The sequence below is a fragment of the Protopterus annectens genome, chromosome 16.part0 (genome assembly GCF_019279795.1).
Source record: "Protopterus annectens isolate FY-2018-M chromosome 16.part0, PAN1.0, whole genome shotgun sequence".
NCBI classification, from domain to species: domain Eukaryota; kingdom Metazoa; phylum Chordata; order Ceratodontiformes; family Protopteridae; genus Protopterus; species Protopterus annectens.
The window spans coordinates 329,657,132-329,673,736 of NC_056750.1; the positions used below are offsets into that span (position 1 = coordinate 329,657,132).

Consider the following 16,605-nt stretch of genomic DNA (forward strand, 5'->3'; position numbering starts at 1 on the left):
TTATGAGCACTGATGTGTATATTGACAGTATGCAGAAACATTTATCCGATATAAGGAGATATTGTCAGATTCATTTGACTAAGATAACATCTATTGTTAATAAAGTGCAACTCGAATTGTATGATCTGCTGATGTTAGGTTTGATTACTTAAGAGTTATATAATTATTTTTCAACTGAAGCAACAGTAATACCTGTGCCTAATAGATTACCGAAAATGCATAAGAACAGTTGAAAACTACCTATGAGACCTGTTGTGGCAGGACAAGGTTGGTTGACTGAGACACTTTTGATCTACGTAGAGAACAAATTAAAACAGGTTCTTGATAAAGCTGCAGCTGTGTTAAGAGATACAGAGGATTTTCTGACTAGACTCTAGGAGAATGTTCGAACTATGGATTGTTCAGGACTGTTGTTGGCGACTATGGATGAGAATACCCTGTTCACTGTTATACCTAATGACTATGGTTTAGATGCAGTTAGATCTTTTTTACATAAACATTTATTTAACATTTGTTTACCGGGAAAGTCCGACTTGGAACGAGTCAACTGTCAGCAGACGTCCAGGAAAAAATGCTCCTGACACATCTTTGTAGCATGGGAGGAGATTGGAGCACCTGAAGGAAACCAACACGAATGCAGGGAGGACATGCAGACTCTGCACAGAAGGCACCCCAGCCGAAAACTGGACCAGAGAACCACTTGCTGTGCGGTGAAAACACAACGGCTGCATCACTGTGCAGTCAATATAGTTGTACACAAAATCAGATCACTTTGATTTGTTCTCTGCTAGAAATTATCTTGGGGAATAACGTTTTATTTTTAATGGTGATTTTTTAATTGCAGATGCTTGGCGTAGCTATGGGTGCAGCATGTGCCAATAGCTTCGCCAGTATGGTGATGGCCCACTGGGAGGAGGAGGAGAATGTGCATATTAATAACTCATTTTTGATCAATTGGTTTGCTATACTAGTACTGTGAATAATACACAAATGTCTGTTATAAATCAAGGTCTGAAATTTGTGCCTACAGTACTGCCAAGACTATATATATTAAAAGTAGATATTTTTAGACTGCGTAGAAAGCTGCACCTTATTAATTGCTTTCTATCAAATGAAAAAAAAATGAAAGGACTGAATCTTTGTGATTTTTTTGGAAGTAATGAGTGATAGTGCAATGGATAACTTTTTTACATGTGCTTCTGAAGATTATATTTGTGACTATAATACTTATTGTCAATTGGACAGTAATAATGTAGTTTGTAAGAGTGACTTTATACCCCCTTTTAGTCATGAGGCGTACAACAATTTGCTGCTATTATTAATTTTACTATGGAACAAGCTTTTTTAGAATTTATGAATAATAAAAGTTTAATTAATTGTAAGACAGAATGGAAAGTTTTAAAAGAAATGGGTGAACAGAGAGAACTTGTTTTTAAACCTTCTGATAAGGGAAATAAAATTGTAATAATACACTTTACTCAGTATTTGAAAATGTGTTTTGATTATTTGAGAATATACAAATGCAACAAAAGAGTTTATAAGTTTGCTAGAAAAAGACTAGAGGTTGGGTTACTTTTCTAGACAAGATGGTGAAAAAAATTTATAGTGGTGAGAGTCAGATGGCATACTTCTATTGCCTTTCAAAAATACACAAAATATGGTTAACCCACCTGGTAGACCTATAATTTATGCCACTAATCACTTTTTGTGCAATATTGGAATGTTTTTGTATAGTTGTTTATTGACTTATGTGACTAAATTACCCTCTTTTATAAGAGATAATTTTAATTTTCTGGAAAACATTAAAAATATAAGTTGGGCAAAAGAAATGTATTGGGTTACAGTTGATGCTAAAAGATTATATACTAGCATTCATCATGAATTTGGTCCTGAGGCCTTAAAATTCTACCTTGGTGAGAGTCCTTTAAGCAATTATATTATGGAGCTTATATATTTTTGTTTGTCCAATAATTATTTCTGTTTTTATGAGAATATTTATAAACAAGTACAAGGTACAGCTATACAGCTACAGGTCTTTTGCCCCATGTATGCACATTTATTCATGAGTCTATTTGAAGTTGAATATTTGTACAGACATGTATTTCCTAAGAATTTTGAGATAAAGTATTATATATTACTTGATTTTTATATGTAAAGGAGGTTTAGATATGTTGTTATCTTTTGTTAAGGATTTAGACAATAATACGTTTCATTTGAATTTTGATGGTCTCCATTTTGGAGACTCAGTAGCATTTTGGATGTATATTCACAGGGTCTTCCAAATGGCAGAATAAAGACAAAAGTTCATTGTAAGATTGAACATATCAATAATATTTGCATGGATCTAGCTGCCACTCCCCCATCTGTTAGAAGCACTACCCTATGGGGAATTGTTATGTGTGTATAGGTTATGTAGTGACACAAAGGAGTTAGAAATGGAAATCAGTAGAACAATAAATATGTTCTTAGGAAGAGGGTATCAAAAAGAGGTGATTAAGAAATCATTAGAAAAAATTAAAAGCTAATATTATTAGTAATAATAAGGTAGGGTCTAGTAACAATACAGGGGGAGGGGGCAGCCATGAGCAGAGGAAGACATTCAGTGTATGTAGTAATCAAATTGTGAATATTATTAAACAATTTGGGGGGGGGATTGTTCAAATTTAGGGAGTTTGTAAATGTATGTACTATGCCAGTATTTACTTATAGGAGAGGCAGAAGTACTCAGAATATTATTGTCCACAGCAAGTTTGTTAAACCAAAGGAAAACTCGTATAATGACATATATACAAAAGGTACATGTAGCTGTGGAAATTGTTCTATCTGTAAATATATTATACATAATTTTATTACAATTAATGGTGTCTCTTTTTATCCTAATGGGAAATACTGTTGTTATACAGAAGGTATTGTTTATGCCTTAAGATGTTCCTGCAACCGCTTTTATATAGGGGAAAGTAAGAGACGCTTTAAAATTAGAATGCAGGAACATGTAAGAGTTATAAAAACAAGAAAGAAAGTAGTCCTTTGGTTGTACATTTTAAGTCTTGTAATGACAGTGATCCTGATTTTTTTAAGAGGCACTATTTTGGAACATGTAATCCAAAGTTTTGATTGTTTTAATGTAAAGAAAAAGTTGCTTTACAAGGAATCTGTTTTTATTTTAAAATACAACACATTGACCCCTAGTGGTCTAAATACAGAATGCACTTGGAAGCTTTCAATATGATTATTTAATTGCTATATTATACTGCGGTGGTGGTGCTGCGGTAACGTTGTCGCCTCACAGTAAGACGTTGTCCTGTTCGATTCTCAGCTAGAGCGTCTTCTGTGTGGAGACATGCGTGAATGGGCGTACCTTCGTTGAAGGTTGTGCGTCAGAGCTGGCAACTCGGCATGTAAAAATCTACTGCCAATCATTAGCGGACAGGAGTTCCACTGTGGCGACCCCTAACCGGGAAAAGCCGAAAGACACAACAACATTTAATTGATATATTATGTAATTATTACGTTGCCTAATGATCTTTATGTAGAGTATATAAGATGTGAGATATTTTGATGTTTGTAATTCTTTAAGGCAGGTGTTTTGATGAGGTGCTAAATTCTATTAATAAATCTTTTTTTCCACTGTCTTTTTTGTTGTTTTTAACGTTATAAAGTCTTTTTGGTTTGTCATAATAGGCTTGTAGATTATGTGTTTATTTCATGGCAGGGTACATATGAACAGCTATGTGATTATGTGTATATACTTAACACAGATTTTTTTGAGATTCACTGTCTCCTTCTCTGATGTATCCGTAGACGTTCTTGATGTTCATGTTTATAAGGGTGCAAATCGTAAGCTTGAAACTAGTATGTATAGGAAATCTTGTTGAAGCAGTAGTAAATTATATCGGAATAGTATGCACCCAAGTTATATGTTTAAGAACATCTTGATGGGGTAGTTTCTATGGGTATCAAGATTATGCATAGATGAAACAAATTTGCATAATAGATACACACTCCTTGCTACTGAATTTTATGAGAGGGGCTAGGGATGCAAAGAGGTTGAGAATGCTTTTACAGAAGTTAAAGCTTTGAGACAAACACGAGGTGAGCCTTATTTTTCAGATAGGGATGCAAGGATTAATAATAATAAAGATCTTGGCTCTAGACAGCCTAGGTTAGGGTTTACTTTTTCTAATAATGTTAATGAAGTCTGTAAGGTTATAAAAAGAAATCTGCCTATTTTGTTAACTGATGATGGGATGAAAAAGATTATTGGTACACAACTTAATTTTTATTTTAAGAATGCTAAATGTTTGAAGCACCTGCTCTGTTACAGACAAAACTCTTTATGTGTGGAGTGGCCATTGTCTGTTAGAAAAGGTACACACCCTTGTCATAGTTGTAAGGCTTGTGCTTATATTTCAAGTGCTCCTGATTTTATACATCCTACAACTAACATTAAGTATGAGTTTAAATTCCGTGCTGATTGTAAAAGTAAAGATCTGGTATACCTTGCTATTTGTAGAAATTGTCAATGTTTTATATTGGAAGAAGGAGTTCTAGAACATCTGGGTGAAATTAGAAGAAGGGTGAAAATGAATGCATTAAGTAAACTTAGTGACTCTAATATTGACCTCACTTTTCTTTTATGGTTGTGCAGTTAACTAATAAGAATATTAGGGGTGGTTGTGTTATTAATAGGACTGAAAATAATGAATTAAAGTGGATTATTACCCTGCAGGCTGATAGAGGTTTTGGTCTAAATGAAAACATTCTATTTAGACCATATTTACTGTCACATAAATTTAAGCACTAATTAGTTGCTATGGTGACAATATTTTGGTAAATTGTTTTCTTTAATTGATTTTATTATAAATTGATGTAATTTGTGCGTGTGTTGTGATATAAGGTCTGAAGGTGACACACACTTCCCAACTGACTACTGGATTTTCCAGGAGAGCCTAACATGCACTAGCAAGTGATGTCCAGACCACAGCCACAGACTAAATGTCAAGAAATGCAGCATTGTACCTTTTAGCAAACCTGAGCACCAATATGCCTATCACCTTAGTAATACCTCTGAAAAATGACGGTCATTAGTGACTTGGCCACTTTCACTGTCTGTGAACTATCCTTTGACCATCATGTTACCACTGTTGTCAGCAAATCCTTTTACACAGCCAGACAAATAACTACAGATATATCTTCTAGTTCCAAAGAAGTCAACTCCTTTATCATGCCAAATATAGAGAAAATGCCCTCTTTTTACTTATCTAAACACATAACCCAGCTCAAGACATCACAGCATTTCCTAGCTAAGACAGTCAAAGGCATGCCCACCTTGCGCTACCCTCACCACCTTAAAGAGCTCCCTCTTTTCAAAGTCATATCAGCTTTTGAGAGGGGATCTCTGCCTAGCCTACAGAGCCTCAAATTATCCTGTCCTATGCAACCACCTTCACATCCACAAAATTAATAACACCCTAAACACCCATTCAAAAGATCAAAAGAAAAGAAAAATTGCTGTCCATGACCAAGAAGGAGCAGATGTCCAATTGGAAGTAATCTCTCCTTAGCTTAAACAAGCAAATAAGAGCACTGGTGAAATCCTCCAAAGCAAACTTTGAGTCCAAATTGGCCACATCTACTAGAGACAGTCATAAGGCCTTCTTCACATATGTCAGTAATCTCAAAAGTAGCACCCAGATCTGTTCAGAACTGGTCATCAAGGACACCACATGTACAAATGTCGTAGATATAGCAAACTTACCGGCTGACAGATTCAGCAAAAATTTCACCCCTCTGCCCCCCCCCCCCATCAATAAATCAGGACATTCCCAGTACCTGCCCCCTTCCCCTTACATCTAGAGATCAGGTCATCACTGCTGTCTCAAAGACAAAAAATACAGCTTCCATGGGACCCAATAACATCCCAGGCTGCATCCTTTGTGAACTCAGGCAGGAACTTGCAGCACCATTAGGCGCCCTATTCAACCAAAGCCTGAGTACCAGCATTGTCCCAGCTGAGTGGAGGACAGCCACTGTCATCCCTTTACTCAAAGATGGAGCTTCCATCAATCTGAGAAATTGTAGACCCATCAGCCTAACTAGCCTGATCTGCAAGCCATGGAATGGGTTATCATGGACCTCATTAACAAGGACATTGGCAACCTCCAAACACTCGATCTCACACAGTTTGGCTTTGTCAAGGGGAGGTCATTTCTGTTAAATCTGGTTGATTTTTTTGAGACAGTCACCAAAGCCATGGGCGAGGGGAAGACCGTGCACACTGTCTACCTTGACCTGGCCAAAGCCTTCAACACTATTCCCCACTCAGGCATAATAGGCATCAATCCATATGTTACCAAATGGGTAGCTAACTGGCTCACTGATAGAACCCACCTAGTCAAAATAGAGAAAGCCACCTCAAGCAGTAGACCCATATTGAATGGTGTACCCTAGGATTCGGTCTTGGGGCCTCTGTTATTTGGAATATACTTTTCTGAGGTGCAGGCCAAAACCAGTAGGCTGTTGTTTTGCAGATGACTGCAAGCTGGATGCAGTCATCAATTCCCCTAGTGACATGGACATCCTCCAAGAGGGTCTCACCCAAACAAATGACTGATGCCAGAAACATGGCCTGAAGCTGAATACAAAAAACTGCATCATCATCATCATCCCCTTTGGGGAGAGTGATGTCCCCATAAATTATCACATTAATAACAGCATCCTAAGCACATAGTCAGTCATGAGGGATTTGGGCTCCCGGATTGATAGCAACCTGACTTTTGACCACCATGTTGCTTCCATCATACGGAAAGCTTTCTACATGGCCCCCCCTCATAAGCAAGGGTATCTCATCCAGGGTCAAGAAGGTCATAACATTCCTTTATTCTTCCCTTATAAGACCAATTATTGACTACAACGCCCCATTCGGCATGTACCTCACAAAGCACATGCAGCAGCTGGAGAGACCACAGAGGTTCCTCACCAGGAGAATCCAGGTCCTCAAAAATCTACCATACACAGATAGGCTAAAAGCCCTATCGCTCTACTCAGTTTCATACAGACTCCTCAGAGGTGACCTGTGTCTGGCATACAAGGCGATCTCAGGCCCCGCCTTGATGGGACTGCTGCATATCCGCAAGTCAAGCTCCACACAAGTAACCCGCATGTGCAGCCTCAACCTAGTCTGTGACATCAATAGGACTTGTTGGCGGGACAGATTTGTGTCCCAGAGATTCCCCCATCAGTGGAATAGACTCCCTCTCCATGTCAAGCAGAGTACTTCTTTACCCTTTTTTAAGTGCAACCTGGATAACTGTATGGGAAATAGAAAATACATCCCTGGGGTTCTACCCATGTCTCTGCTGGACAGGGTCATCAATGCTGATTTGAGTGTACATGGATTAACTTTTGGCTAGGCTTCAAACCACAGAAAGAACACCAAATAAATAAAAGATATATATTATGTAAGTTATATTCCAATATTTATAGTTATTTTATGTCCTATATATGTTGTGTGCATTTTTAAGAGGTATGTACCTTTTAGTTAATCAATTATTGGTACAAAGATTTTTTCTAATTAAGCTAATTAAGTGGAGAGGTATAAGTAGGGTCAGTGTTTTTGATGTGTTTGTATTCTGAAGAAGTTTTCAATGAAAAACGAAAGCACTCAATAAATCTACTTTATTGGATTCTGGTGCAGCTCTTTTATTTTTTTTCTTGGTTAGGCTTATAAGTGCCTCAGGGCCAGTAGCCTAGTAACTTCCTATGATCGTATAAAACTTCCACTGGAATGAAAATAAGACTTGCTGGAGTGATGGATATCTATCACGGAGAATCCCTGTTTTATGAAATAGAATCCTCCCTGGATGTAGGATATCTATCACGGAGAATCCCTGTTTTATGAAATAGAATCCTCCCTGGATGTAGGATATCTATCACGGAGAATCCCTGTTTTATGAAACAGAATCTTCCCTGGATGTAGGATATCAATCACAGAGAATCCCTGTTTTATGAAATAGAATCCTCCCTGGATGTAGGATATCTATCACGGAGAATCCCTGTTTTATGAAATAGAATCCTCCCTGGATGTAGGATATCAATCACAGAGAATCCCTGTTTTATGAAATAGAATCCTCCTTGGATGTAGGTTATCAATCACAGAGAATGCCTCTTTTATGACAAAGAATCCCCCTGGATGTAAGGCACAGTAACTCCCTGACCTTTTTGAAGTGCAACCTGGATGAATGGATGGCCAGTCATAAGTACAGCCTTAGTCTGACCCCTTAAGCCCTTATGGAAAGGGGACATAATGAATTCCAAAGTACTTCATCCTGAAGGTCTGGCATTAATCATGTCTTGGTAAATTCAGTGTGGAGAATGTAGTACTAACCCATGAACCTATAAACCTAAGAAGGCCCATAGCATGAGTTGTCTTGTAAAGAATATTGGTAACTACTTTATCAAGCATGCTAAGTTTGATCTAGTTCCTTTGTTTACAAATTGTTTGATTTTTTTTTTAAACACAGCTATCTGTTGAGCTGACCATTTAGTAGAACAGACCAGTCTATGTTTATGTCACCAGCAATCGTATGCTTTTTACCATTGGTTAAATCCATTATGGTGTTGATGGTGTTTTTTTACTAACATTGGAGGAGAATGAAATATAAATTCTAACCAGCAGAAGGTTTGTTTCCCTCCCATCTTTATTTGTAACAATAACAAACTGAGGCAGTGTTCTCTTTAATATTACTTCTCTTAGCAGTAAGCGAGGATGTTTGGCTGTTTTGTTAACCAAGGTCAGTACACCACTACCTCACCCACAGCCAGGCCTACAGATAGTACAGCAGCTGTAGTCATTCGACATTTCAGGGGCGATCCAGTTGTTTTCTTTAAGACAAGTCATAGAAATGGAGAGTTTAATAGGCTTATGTTTGATTCTAATTGTGTCCATTTATTGTTAATACTTACATATATTAATAATATGTGATATAGTGATTGTCTGAATGCTTGTTGGTGAGGAAGAAGTGTGTTGATTTTGGATATGAAGTAGGCCAAGAGTGGGCTGTATATCATCAAACTACAGAATTAGAAGCAGCACAATCACCCGAATGTTAGCAGAATGCATAAAGCTGCCATCATAGTAGGTATGGTGCAGCAGTTTGATAGCTATAGAGAAATGTGAGTCTAGTTAGTGCTGGTGCAGAGAAAATAAGCTGTGGATTTTTAGAGTCAATAAGTAGCGATGTCGAGGTTACAATGTAATAGTTTGTAGTAAGGAGCTAGTCAATAAGTAGCGATGTCGAGGTTACAATGTAACAGTTTGTAGTAAGGAGCTAGTCAATAAGTAGCGATGTCGAGGTTACAATGTAACAGTTTGTAGTAAGGAGCTAGTCAATAAGTAGCGATGTCGAGGTTACACAATGTAACAGTTTGTAGTAAGGAGCTAGTCAATAAGTAGCGATGTCGAGGTTACAATGTAATAGTTTGTAGTAAGGAGCTAGTCAATAAGTAGCGATGTCGAGGTTACAATGTAATAGTTTGTAGTAAGGAGCTAGTCAATAAGTAGCGATGTCGAGGTTACAATGTAATAGTTTGTAGTAAGGAGCTAGTCAATAAGTAGCGATGTTGAGGTTACAATGTAATAGTTTGTAGTAAGGAGCTACTACTGAGGTTTGCCAACCCGCTGTAGTAACAGTAGTAATGATAAGTCACATTAATATAACCAAATATGTTCTTAATTTAGTTGAAAGTGGGTACATTGTGTCAGTTGTGTTTCAGATGAAAGAATGAAGACATTGGTGTGTATATGAGAAAGAGTTTGTGAAACAGTATGAATATGGAAGAAATGGTTTAAGTTGCAGGAAGTTTTGTGAGTGTAATAACTCAGTGCTTGAATAACAAATAGATACATAGACAGATGGACAGATATATAAACAGATAGAAAAAGGAAACATACAAGCTAAAGGGCATACTGTCCAGTCTGCCATTGTAATTTAGGTTATTTAGATCATGGACTTTTTTGCTAACAGCTCTTAATGCCTTGAAATTGTTCCATGTCTTACCTAAGATAGCACCTAAAGGTGAACAGTGAAGAGTTAAAATCTAATGCAGGGATATAAAAACTGATATGGATTTTTCTGCATCTGAAAAATTCCACAGCAACATTTTCTTTACATTAATATGTCTGTCAAAGTACAAACCATAAGCAACCAAAATGCAAATGTGTTTATCGCATGGTAATACAGGTACGAATATTTGCTTACCATTGTGTAAGACTTCAGTTACTGCCAAATCTAATGTAACCTCTTGTATCTCAGTACTGAATTTAAATCAGATTTATTGTGCTGTATTATTAACTAGTCTACCCTTAGCTGTAGCTCCTTTGACTGAGACATGATATTTGGTACAGGACTATACTTGCATCAAACGAAAAATCATTCCAACCATTACTAAATTTTTATTGTAAGTAACTGTTTTCTGTTAACAAGCTCTAACCCTGAGTATTAGAAAGATGATCGTTTATGAAACTGCAGATTGTTTATAACATATTAAGAACAGGCTGAAATGTCTTAGCTAGCTCTAAAAAATATCTAGCTTAGTCCCAATGGTTAATGCCGGATTCAACAAATCTGCAAGAGTCATCAAACATAACTTCATCTTAAAAACAAACTGTTGACAAATATTTAGAAATTCCTAACCTCCTCATGGATAATGCTAAGGTTCCAGGTTATTGTAGAAGATAGCAGAGGGCTCATGGATACTGCTAATGTTCCAGGTTATTGTAGTAGGTAACAGAGGGCTCATGGATAATGCTAAGGTTCCAGGTTATTGTAGTAGGTAGCAGAGGGCTCATGGATACTGCTAAGGTTACAGGTTATTGTAGTAGGTAGCAGAGGGCTCATGAATAATGCTAAGGTTACAAGTTATTGTAGTAGGTAGCAGAGGGCTCATGGATAATGCTAAGGTCCCAGGTTATTGTAGTAGGTAGCAGAGGGCTCATGGATAATGCTAAGGTTACAGGTTATTGTAGTAGGTAGCAGAGGGCTCATGGATAATGCTAAGGTCACAGGTCATTGTAGTAGATAGCAGAAGGCTCATGGATAATGCTAAGGTTCCAGGTTATTATAGTAGGTAGCAGAGGACTCATGGATAATGCTAAGGTTAGAGGTTATTGTAGTAGGTAGCAGAGGGCTCACGGATAATGCTAAGGTTAGAGGTTATTGTAATAGGTAGCAGAGGGCTCATGGATACTGCTAAGGTTCCAGGTTATTGTAGTAGGTAGCAGACGGCTCATGGATAATGCTACATTTGCAGGCTATGTTGATTAGAATCATACCTGTCAATCTCTAGATCAGAGAATCAGAGGCAAAGGACCTTAAAATCAGGGGCACCTAATTAACATAAGTTATGCATATTTAAATAAACACATTAATGGACACACCCACATGTTTATGCTGTTTCCTGCAATTTTACAGCATCATATTTACTCTGTTACTCTACATAGGTTGTCCTTTTCTGATAACAATGTAAATGGCATGCCATGTTATATATACACATTATTTTTCCCTTGTTTATATGTCTATTCACCTCTTTTCTTGTAAGAACATTTGTAATGCAGATTTTTCCCCTAGTACTCCACCAAAAATGGAACTTCCCACTTAACAAATACTAAATAAAAGCATACATGCATGCATACAGTCATAAATAAATCACCATTTCCTGCATTAGTTAGTGGATAGCTAAGGAATTAATGTCTTGTTTAAATCTTACAAAATATATCCATTAAACTATTCTGCAAGAATTAGAGCAGGATATTTGGAAACTCTCATCTGTCCGTTTCCATGTCACCATGAATCAGACTTAAAAAATCTTAACTACTAAACTACAGAACAGCAAGACAGTTATTCTCAGTAAATACTAATAGATACCAGCATCTACTTTACCTGTGTTAAATGCATAATGATAATTTATATAATAAAATCCAATCCACAATCGCATGACAAACCTCAGACCTCCTGGGAACAATACCAAACCCCTTTTCATCACTCCACTCTATAAGTTGCTCTAGTTCCAAAAAAAAAAGTCAGTCTGCCAAGCCATCACTCTTCCTCAAGACGAGTTTTTTAGCACAGGCAACATGCATCAACATTGACAAAGCTGACATGGTTCGAGTATTCAATCCAGGGCAACCACACTGACTTATCTACAATGATCTCCAGCTCCTTGTGTTGTGTCTATGACACTGACATGCCGTATAATATGTGGAGTGGACTGAGCGGACCTAAATGAACACTTCAAGCATACCAACTTCGCTGCAGCCACTTCTGCACAACAGTAAATAAAACTGGTTGGCTGAATGCAATGTAGATGTAATAAAGCAATGCTCTGATTGGCTGATACGTATACAGCCAGAACAGAGGTTGCTTCAATGGAAATCTTAGGTGCACTTGTGCCCAAATCGGGCAGTCGGGGAAGTAAGCTTATTTAAGCTTAAAATTTGGTGTTTCCAGGTAATTTGGGGCAATTGAGAACTATGGTTAGGATAGTAAGTACCAGAGGGATCATGGATAACAATATGATTGCAGGTTATTTTGGTTAGGGTGGTAAGTAGCAGAGGGCTCATGGGTAATGATAAGGTTGCAGGTTGGTTTGGTTAGGATGGTAAATAGCAGAGGGCTTATGGGTGATGATAGGGTTGCAGGTTGTTTGCTTAGGATGGTAAATAGCAGAGGGCTCATGGGTAATGATAAGGTTTCAGATTATGTAGGTTAGGGTGGTGAGTAGCGGAAGGCTCATGGATAATGCTAAGGTTGCAGGTTATTGTAGTAGGTAGCAGAGGGCTCATGAGTAATGCTAAGGTTACAGGTTATTGTAGTAGGTAGCAAAGGACTCATGGATAATACTAAGGTTACAGGTTATTGTAGCAGGTAGGAGAAGGCTCATGGATAATGCTAAGCTTACAGGTTATTGTAGTAGGTAGCAGAGGGCTCATGGATAATGCTAAGGTTATAGGTTATTGTAGTAGGTAGCAGAGGGCTCATGGATAATGCTAAGGTTACAGGTTATTGTAGTAGGTAGCAGAGGGCTCATGGATAATACTAAGGTTACAGGTTATTGTAGTAGGTAGGAGAGGGCTCATGGATAATGCTAAGATTACAGGTTATTGTAGTAGGTAGCAGAGGGCTCATGGATAATGCTAAGGTTATAGGTTATTGTAGTAGGTAGCAGAGGGCTCATGGATAATGCTAAGGTTCCAGGTTATTGTAGTAGGTAGCAGAGGGCTCATAAATAATGCTAAGGTTACAGGTTATTGTAGTAGGTAGCAGAGGACTCATGGATAATACTAAGGTTACAGGTTATTGTAGTAGGTAGGAGAGGGCTCATGGATAATGCTAAGATTACAGGTTATTGTAGTAGGTAGCAGAGGGCTCATGGATAATGCTAAGGTTACAGGTTATTGTAGTAGGTAGCAGAGGGCTCATGGATAATGCTAAGATTACAGGTTATTGTAGTAGGTAGCAGAGGGCTCATGGATAATGCTAAGGTTACAGGTTATTGTAGTAGGTAGCAGAGGGCTCATGGATACTGCTAAGGTTGCAGGTTATTGTAGTAGGTGGCAGAGGGCTCATGGATAATGCTAAGGTTACAGGTTATGTAAGTTAGGATGGTAAGTAGCAGAGGGCTCATAGATGATGAAACGGTTGAAGGTTATAGAGATTATCTTAAGAAGGTTCAGTAGCATTGTGGTCTGATGAAGTGGCTCTTACTGCCCTCTAATCAGGTATGTGTGAAGGTTGGCTGCTCTCCATGTGTCCATACTGGTGTCCTTATGTGCTCTGGATTATCCTTACTTCCTATAACATGTGGAATGAAATAGCTATTTAAAGACAGCCAAACTATCTGTTTATTAGAAACACAGGCAAAATATCTGCTTAGATGACTTACAATGAACCACACAGACTCTATTTCAGCATATGGGAGTTATGCTCTTAGTCACATAACATAGGAAAGGACAGGTCTAAGGTATAAAATGTTGGTCCTCAATCTTCACCTGTAATAATACCAACATTAGAAGAATAAGCTGAGATTTAAGATAATTAACCTTGTTGAATAGAATAAGTTCATTTGCATAAGATAAAGCTCTTGGAGAAACTTGAAATTTCCATATGTAATATTACATCCATCCATTCATTTTTTGTGCAAGTCTTATCCAGTTCAATGTCAAAGTGGGAAGCAAAACATATATATACACACACTGGGAACAATACAGTACCCTCTCCATGTTAATCTAAATTGTACAAATCTTTGCACAGAGTAATAATTGTGCTAATTTGTTTATTATTGTTATTATTTAACTTTCACACTGTTTCATGGCTTAAATATATGTATCTGCAAAATTTGCCTTTCGTAAGTTTCATGGCTTCAGAAAAAGCCTCTAGTTTGAGTTTGTTGATGATGGTTTCATTTTGACTTTCATGAAAAGTTTCTTTCAGTAATTTTATGTGTGCTTATTGTGGAACTCTTTACAAAGGATCATACTAGGCAAGTGATTGTTGGTACAGTAAGATGTCTGGCCATTAACACCTTTAAGCAGACAAAAGTATAAGTTCTTGCTACACTTTTCAAGCACTTAATAGTGCTCACCTCCCAAAAATGAGCAGGGTAGTACATAATAACTCTGGTGTAAATTTGTGTTGACCCATCCAGTCATCAAGACTAGCCGTAAACGTAGCCAAAGTAGTACTTTGTTTTACCTGCAGTGATATTTTATTCTGTAGTCTAGGAATACATTAAGGTAGGAGTTTCTCTCTCCAGCAAGCCTTGTTTATTTGTTTCTGTACATTTAAATTCTTAGTGCAGGTGTCTGTAGAGCCACTGGTTTTGTGAAGAAATAGGATACCAAATAAGAATAAATCTTTCATGGCTCAAAAAGGTAGACACAGGTCTCGTCAAAGCAGTCTATTGGCTACTGAGTACAAGGAGAGCTGTGCAAATCTAACGAGCAACGAGGTAGTTGAAGGATTTAAGGCCCTCAATTTTCTTGGTTAGAAAGCTTTGGAGCCTTTTCACTTGAGCGATATGCATGGGTTTGTACTTACCAAAGGGGGCAGTGTGGATTTAAGGATGGATCCAATAAGGTAAGAGTACAGTGGTAGGATGACTTCTTTGGATCATGTAGATATTCCGTTCTAAATTAACTGGACCAAACAGAAGGAATTTCTGACTGTGGTAGAAACACAATGATTGAATGATAGAAAGCTACCCATATAAGTACTTAGGTCTCTTACAGCTGTATCTGTCTGAAGAGGAGTACCATTCATAACATTCATAACGTATGCAGTGGGAACAACCTTTCTGCTGACACTACTGTGCTGCACTTTTCTTTTCATTTAGTTTGAGGCTGTTTTTGATACACCAGATGATAATGCCCAGGGGATAACATCAACGTTATTTTAGGAGAAGATAGTTTACATGTACAGGAACCATACAGGTCATGTGTATAAAGGGAAAAAAAGAAAAAAAATTCAGGTGGCTAAAAGTTAAAAGAATAAGGATGAGATATGTAGAGTTCATAAGAATGGCAGCCATGCCACCCAGCAGTAAAATTAGCTGACCATATGCAGAAAGATTATCAGAACTTCACTGATAATAAAACTAGCAACCACTGCCTAATCAATCAGTGCAAAAACTTGCCTGTATGCCTGCTATCGTAGTGTCAGTAATATTGTCTGTCTCACACTAGAATGTAACCAGCTATTAAAAGGACTGCCAGAAAACATTTAAGTAGGAAGTTGCAAGGACTTTTAGCTTTTTCAACTTAAAATATTAGTCAAGAGCGTGATGAAATATGCCAGTTTTGTAAAACGGGTGTTTTTTGCAAGCAGACTGTGTACATTGAATAGCACCAGGCTAAAATGTGATCTTACTACATAATGGAACCAGGATGAAGATAAATAATCATCCTTGTCTTTAAGTGCATAATTACTGGTAACCCAAATTCTGCATGTGGTCATGGTCTTCCTTGTACATTTGAACACACTCATAGTCCATGGGTTATACTGACTATACTCTGAAGTCAAGCAGGAAAATATACAAGATTATGATCAGGCCTCCAAACATAACCATGTTATTGTCATAAGAAAGCTATTATATGTTTCAGAAGTGGATGTTGAGAAATTCACCTTGACACATCCCTTTCAAGAATGTAGGAGGTCAAGGTGCTTATACTTTTGAAAACTGTTACACAGTCCTGCCTCACACAGAGACTAGAAAAGAAGTATATATTTTATAGTGTAACAGCCTTAAAGCAGTAATACACTTTATTATGCCACACACAAAGAAGTAATGCAATCCTAGGTGTTTTACAGATTTTAAAGTTATTTTACCTTCTTTCTGTTCTGTGGTGGCCAGTTATGTTCTAGAGTGAAACTACAGCTTTACAGCTAAAAAGTGCTACCAGATTTTTTTTTTTATTGAATTTGTAATCAAGGCATTTCTTGTACTACAAGTAGCTTATACACTATTTTGTCATGCAACCCAGTGATAACAGCTTTCAAAGAGTGTTATGCCCCATAATTGGGTATCATGCTACAGCACATTTGGCAGCCG

General features: G+C 37.5%; 1 protein-coding gene across 2 annotated transcripts in view; it reads left to right on the plus strand.

Annotated features, from left to right (window-relative positions):
- The window catches only part of GPSM1 (G protein signaling modulator 1), a 2,081,362-nt gene that overhangs the window by 1,767,520 nt on the left and 297,237 nt on the right, over positions 1 to 16,605 (plus strand). The window lies entirely within an intron of this gene.